Source organism: Rhagoletis pomonella, unplaced genomic scaffold, assembly GCF_013731165.1.
Source record: "Rhagoletis pomonella isolate Grant_MI unplaced genomic scaffold, Rhpom_1.0 Rhpom_scaffold_00001, whole genome shotgun sequence".
Lineage (NCBI taxonomy): Eukaryota > Metazoa > Arthropoda > Insecta > Diptera > Tephritidae > Rhagoletis > Rhagoletis pomonella.
This window is the reverse complement of record NW_023458555.1, coordinates 62,711,759-62,718,776: the sequence shown is the minus strand read 5'-3', so window position 1 is coordinate 62,718,776 and position 7,018 is coordinate 62,711,759. Positions and strand designations below refer to the sequence as shown.

At 35.0% G+C, this 7,018-nt stretch overlaps 1 protein-coding gene across 1 annotated transcript in view; it reads right to left on the bottom strand.

The window, feature by feature from the left end:
- LOC118755619 overlaps nt 1–7,018 on the bottom strand; it is a 238,743-nt gene that overhangs the window by 20,492 nt on the left and 211,233 nt on the right. The gene's annotated exons all lie outside the window — the stretch shown is intronic.

Below are 7,018 nucleotides of genomic sequence, written 5' to 3'. Positions count from 1 at the left end.
GATAACTCGAGTAAAAATTGAGATATCTTAACGAAACTTGGTACGTGAACTTCTTTTGGGCGTGGAACGGATGGTATTGAAAAGGGGCGAAATCGGATAATAACCACGCCTACCTCCCATATAACGGTAATTGTAAGAAATACGAAAACTGCGATATTTTAGTAACTACTGAAGATAATTCACTCAAAATTGATACTTGCAATGAGTTTCAGACGGAAAATATGAATATTATAAATTTTTGGAAAATGGGCGTAGCCACGCCCACTTATGGTTACATGTGTATATCTTGGTAACCGCTGCACCAATTTCTTCCAAACTTGGCACAGTTGTTGGCCTTAGTACAGCATACTAAATGGCTGAAAATTTTAAAAATCGGACAATAACCACGCCTACCTCCAATATAACGGTAATTTTCAGAAAAACGAAAACTGCGATATTATAGTAACTACTGAAGATAATTCACTCAAAATTGATATTTGCAATGAGTTTTAGACGAAAAATAAGAATATTACAAAATTTTGGCAAATGGGCGTAGCCACGCCCACTTATGGTTACATGTGTATATCTTGGTAACCGCTACACCAATTTCTTCCAAACTTGGCACAGTTGTTGGTCCTGGTACAGCATACCAACTGGCCGAAAATTTCTAAAATCGGACAATAACCACGCCCACATCCCATATAACGGTAATTTCGAGAAATACAAAATCTTCGATAAATCAGTAAATATTGAAGCTAATTTATTCAAAATTGATGGTTGCAACAATTCTTTACCAAGAAATACGTTTATGACAAAATTTTGGAAAATGGGCGTAGCACCGCCCACTTGTTATATGTATCTCGCTAGCCGTTCTAGCAATTTGCACCAAGCTCGGTATGTTTATTGTGCTTGCCACATAAAAGCAAACCGTTGAAAATTGTTGAAATCGGACTAAAATTGAGGCTGCTTTTCATATAACGGTAAATTTCAGAAATGCTTGAAATTTCAATATTTCGAAATTTAAGGACGCTAATTTACTTAAAATGTATACACCCCGGCTTATCATGTAGCGGTAGCTTTCGGAAAGGTGGAAAACATATATTTAATACTTGCGCCGGGTATTTAATGTTCGGCTCCGCCCGAACTTAGACTTTCTTACTTGTTATCATTAATTTTGTATAAAAGTGTAGCTTATTATATAACAAAACCTACATAGGTATATGAATCCAATTTCAAACTTTGAAAGAAAATTACAAAGAATCCGCAAATTTCAACAATATGTGTTGCATCTACATAAGTTTCAAACTTTTTAGTCAGAATTAATCAAAAAAAATCGAGTGTGCAGTTTTATAGCGCATTAAATTTAATAAAGTGCAACTTTGAAGGACCTTAGAATTAGTTTTAATTTAAAATTTTCTTCTTCTCGGTTAAGCATTTTCAGCCATACATATAAAAATCGTTTCGAGCATTATATGAAACAAAACCCGTAGAACCGTCAGCAAAAACAAACGGGAGTTTTAAGGCTCTTTAATTGCACTTTATTATACTGAAATGTTTAATAAATATTATAAATTAATATGATCTCAATAACAAGGCTTTTTGTTTTTATACACACATATCGTCCCCTTATGCCAGAAACATTAACGTAAATATTAAAATGTTGGGAAATCTAGTTTGAATGTTATTTTATGAGACTTAACTGTACATATATTCAGGTAATTGACATTATAAAATATTGTGGTTTGCGTGTTCGCAGGCATTTTGGGTTTTGGTATAACATAGCACACCTAAAGCTTAATCAATTCAACTCAATAACTCAAAATTGGTAAATTTGCACATTCATGCTTCTGGGGGACGATATATACATACATATAGGTTTTATAAGATTTTTATGACATTTGTATCACTTACTGCCGGTTTCACGAAAGCAATTTAAGTGAAACATTATTTTTTTTCGGTCAGCTTCCATATTAAATTCATATAAAAACAAAATCATTCATTATTGCTTTCGTGAAACTGGCTATTAGTATACAAAATTGAACCATTTGAACCGAACCGAACCGGCGGTTCAGAGGTACTCATGAACCGGTTCTTGTACCGGTGCAAGTTTTCTCTAAGTGGTTCGAACCACTGAACCGAACCGCATCGATTTTTGGAGTGGTTTGCAGCCCTGAAAAATACGTTTCTTTTTTTTTATCCAGCCCAGTATCCTCCCTGAAGTCGAACCCATTAGAAGAATGGGAGGAGCTGAAAACTGCGTTTCCTTTGTTGTATAAACAGGCGCGATCATATTCAGATATAGTTGCAACATCTGTTCCTTGTGAACGATTGTTTTTGAAAGCAGGAGCAACAATAACCACGTCAAGAAATCGGTTGACTGGCAAACATTCGGAAAAACTCCTATTCTTGGGAAGTACAACAAAAGAAGACTTTTTTCGCTGAAATATTTTATTAATAAATGTTTTCTTAAATAAGATTAACTTGTAATTATTTCCAATGTATGTATATGTATCTGTGTAAATACCATTAATCATTAAACATATAGTTCTGCTATGTAACGGAGTTTTATATATTTTTAGTTCCTGGCTCATTCCACGTGATGGGTGTGACATTTCAACTTACTTTTTAAGGTTTAATTCTTCAATTATAACATACAATTTTTTAAAACGAGTATTTTCTGTTAGGTTTTCGAAGTATACACAATGCCTAGAAAAAAATTCAAAAACACTTTAATCCAAAGGAAATATATGTAAGAATTTTAGTCACTGTGACGGGTGTGAAGAGTACACAAGCGAAATTTGCTACTACTTATTTGTATGAGAGTTTTTCTAATTATGTCTTCTGTTTATGATTTTAAATATTTCATTGTATACCTAAATAAACATTTTCAACATTAACGCCAAAGTTCCTTACCTCTATTGGAAATTAAAGATTATATGTTCCAAATTCAATTGTGACGGGTGTGATTTGACTTTGTGACGGGTGTGACAAGTTGAGCGTGAACAAAGAAATACATATTATTAGACTATAAAACTAACTTTATTTCTCCAAAAATCGGATTTTACAAATACACAAAAGACTGTGCCACCTAAAGGCGGGATAATCCTTGCTCGTACTTTTCATCTCCAATGTCTGGGTAGACGTCTTTGTGAAGTACCTTATTTTTAAATATAACTACAATTTTCGTGAGGCTGTTACCTATCAAACCTAATGAGATACTGACTTTACCCTGACAAGAGAAGTAATGGTTTCTTTGTATCGGTGGCAGTATAGCTTAGTTTTCCCATCGCTCGAGCAACATATATTTTATGAATAGCTTTATCATCGATGATCACAAAGATATATATGATATATTTCAGATTAGCAGATAAGTAACCGTAGCAGTCCCTGACCGAATTTTTTAAAACTTGTCAAACTTTGAATTGTGACGGGTGTAACATGTGACGGTAGTGACCAACATAAACCTTTTTTCGAAAACAAAAGCATATAAATACTCAAAAGCAATTCGCACATATTTGCCTGTGTCATAGCGTTACTTTCGTCAGTTTTTTACATGTTTATAGTTTACACATCTTGGAGTGTTTTCTTTTAAAAAATAATTATTATGTGTATTTTGTGACGGGCGTGACAGTAAATATGCTTTGCTTAAATATATAATAAAATATCAGCACTTGCCCGAAAAACTTGAAAATTACGCTGTTACAATGCAGATGAATTTTTCTCTCCACCGACCGTTTAAACCAGAGGTTCCCAAACTTGCTTTTCTCGTAGACCCCTTTCAGAACTGTACTGGTTTCAGTGGACTCCCCGCTGCCCTTTCTAACATATACCCAAAGCTCATCAAAAAAATGTGAAAATTAGATCTAACGATGAAAATTTGCATCGAGGGTGAGTTCCAAAACTAAATTCGGAAATGCAATAATATAAATGAAATATTTTCTTGCGTTCTATTTATTAAAATAATGTGACCACACACTTGCAAGTTTTAAAAAAGCAGAGCTCGTAAAGCCATCAAAGTTCTATCTTGCCCTGAGGAGTTATATTTTTTAAAAGCACTCCATAATCTCCTCACATGCTTGGCTCGCTCCTTAATTTGCATGTGACGTATTTGTAAAATAGTGTATTTGTGTTGGAGGTATCATTTTTTATTGTATCTCTCCGAGTTTTAAAGTGATGCGAAAAATATTCATAACTTACATTTTTAAAACACAAAACTTAAAACAACAAAACCACAAAGCTTTTTATGCCAAATTCAGAAAATGAAAAAAAAGAGAAAATACCGAATCTAGAAAAATCGATGATAAACAAGCAAGCAAACAAGAAGCATAAAAAGTGTTTCACAGTCTCATCCTCTTCTAGGCAGGATGGGCAAATGGAGTTGTCATTTGCCACGTGAAGTGACCATTCAGCAGTCCAACAAGTTGTCTACAGTCCCGTCTTCTCAGTAAGTGTAAACAACTTGCTAGACCTCTGATATTGAAGGCAACATGAGTTTTTCCCGTCTGCATCCTCTCGATGGGTCTCAGTCGTTGCTGATCGAAGTTTTCACCCAGTTTCTGATGGTGGCTTCGATGGTCGAAGTGGGGAGTGCTATAACAGGTTGGCCCCCAGAGTAAAGCGAGCTGGTTATGTTTGCCAACATAATTTAGTCGAGACTTGCATTGCCGAACTAGTTTGGAAGTACTTAGATAGAGGGCTGGCCCATACCTTGTGTGCTTGTCTGTCACTGCAGACACGTAAACTCCTTCCCCTCCACTATTTTCCACCACGTAGTCTATGGCTTTGAGGACTGCAAATACTTCAGCTGGAAGACCGAAGCATATTCCATAAGAGAAAAGTGAAGTTTATCCCCATTAACGTCGAAAAAGATCCCAGATCCTGGCCCAGAGTCAGTGTGTGAGTTCGGGCTCAGTGCTGGAATTAAACCAGCATTCTCCCTCAGGAAACTCAGCATTATAGACACAAGTGCTCAAATCTCTTCAGCCCGCAATTTCCGCCTCGCCTCATTCAGTGTTATACAACATCCGTTTCTTTTTAGTCTGCAGGTGGCCTTTAAGGCTTCCCCACGTATGAAGACACAAAGTGACGGTAAGTGCAGCGGTGCATCAAGAGCACTATACACCACTAAAAAAATTAAAGTTAAATAAAGAGGCTATAAAGCAACCATTTTGGTTCTTTACTATCGAAACCAGACACATGTCGTATCGTGGATCCCCACTTACAACTCGTGGACCACAATATTTTTTAACGCCAACGTAAATCCCGTCGAGTCTCCCGTGGGCCCCTGGCGGTCCACTTGGACCATTTTAGGAATCACTGGTTTAAAAAATGCAAAAAAGATAATAGACTACGAAAATCAGTCTTGTAAATTTTAAAGAAAATTAACCCATCATATGAGTTCGTAAATGGTACAAACAAAAGTTAAAAAATATCTGATTTTAATATAAAATTCGGAACTTTGGCTTTCAGTCTTGAAAGAAGGATTTATTTACTCTCAGTTACTAGAAATGATACCCTCCAATTCTTAAGTTTATTTTCATTTCATTCGGTATCGATTGCCGTGGAATGAGCCTCCTACATTATTAAATTTTATTATTCGGAGTTTAGGATTCCCAGAGGATGATTAACTTGTGATTTAAAGAAATAAATTTAATTTAATACGGAATACACAATGAGTACCGATACGAGCGGGTATCGATACTTTAGGCCTTATATTTTTCAGGTATCGATACGTTTTTTCGATACTATTTCCAAGTAAAAGTGTCGATACCTGCATGGTATCGTTTCATCCCTACACATATGTGGTCATAGGTGAACGGTGCCACTCCCATTTTCCAAAAAATATTCTAATAGTTTTTAATTTAAATATTTTTTATAGGTCCCCGATAAAATTTTTTTTCGATGTGGAACAATCTTATGGGGTGAGAGCATTAAAATTCCGTCTTTACTTTTCCCTGTGCATTTTTGGACCACCCCAATATACATACATACATACATATGTGTACTAGAGTGGTTCAAACAATTTTTTTTTGGAAACTCATAAACGCTACCTCAAGATATTGTTATTTGTGATAAAAAAAGAGAAACTTGTTTTTTTATTTTGAAAAAAGTTTTCTTAGAGGGCGCGCAGGTCGATTTTTTTAACGCTGATGTTCTCAATTCTTTTATTTTCTTGACATGTTAAAATGGAGCTAAAAATATGGGTTTTACATATAATTACTCAGGTATTATTGGGGAACATTCCCTTAATTACATACCTGTCTTGGGCAGTTAGAATGGGCCTAGTGCCCGAAAATATACTCTCGAAAAGAGACTAGTAAAATTAAAACTTTGATACTGAACGATCTAGGCGTTATCATGGGTTGGACTTGTTACCAGAGGGTTTCTGGGGTTGGTGATTTGGAATCTGAAGTCAGTTTTTCAAAATTCAAAATGGCGGATCCAAAATGGCGATCAATTTTTTTTTAAATGGTTGAATTTGTTCGAAAACTGGCACTCGATAGTTTTTGGGGTAGCCGATTACGAATCTGAACTAAATTTTTTTAAATTCAAATCAAATTTTTTTAATTAAAATGGCGGATCCAATATGGCGATTTAATTAATAAAAACATTACTAAAATTAAAACGTTGATACTGAATGTTTTAAACATTGTCAAGGGTTGAAACTCGTTTCCAGTGGGTTTCGGGGATTGCTGATTACGAATCTGATGTCAGATTTTCAAAACTCAAAAACTCAAATCCAATCATTTTTTTTAAGTTAGTCGCCATTTTGGATCCACCATTTTGAATTTAGAAAATCTTACATCAGATTCATAATCAGCAAGCAAAGAAACCCACTGGAAACAAGTTTCAACCCTTTACAATGCTTAAAACGTTCAGTATCAGCGCTTTAATTTTAATATTTTTTTTAAATTAGATCGCCATATTGGATCCGCCATTTTGAATTAAGAAAAAAAATTGACTTCAGATTTGTAATCGGCGACCCCAGAAACTCTCGAGTGCCGGTTTTCGAACAAATCCAATCACTAATAAAAAAATT